The sequence below is a fragment of the Mercenaria mercenaria genome, chromosome 14 (assembly GCF_021730395.1).
Source record: "Mercenaria mercenaria strain notata chromosome 14, MADL_Memer_1, whole genome shotgun sequence".
In the NCBI taxonomy this organism is placed as follows: Eukaryota; Metazoa; Mollusca; class Bivalvia; order Venerida; family Veneridae; genus Mercenaria; species Mercenaria mercenaria.
This window is the reverse complement of record NC_069374.1, coordinates 52,436,519-52,436,837: the sequence shown is the minus strand read 5'-3', so window position 1 is coordinate 52,436,837 and position 319 is coordinate 52,436,519.

Sequence of the window (319 nt, the reverse complement as noted above, 5' to 3'; positions counted from 1 at the left end):
AAATATCGAATCATTAAATTCAGTGCTTAAAAAAACAACAAGCTTTTTTAGTGGAACCGATGAATTATCCCATATGAAGCTTTGTTAAGTGATCGTTATGAAATGTGTTATATTACTGCTTTTGGAAATATACTAAATGGGAATCAGTTTTGCAGGTACTTATTACAATGAAATGGTTCTTGGGCTGTGCAATATGACTCCAATATAGCCCCCATATACTTTGTATCTTGGCGCATATTAAATAGACTAAATGCATATGATAAATAGACCAAACGCGTATAATAAATAGACCAAAAGGGACATGTTTAATCAAACAACA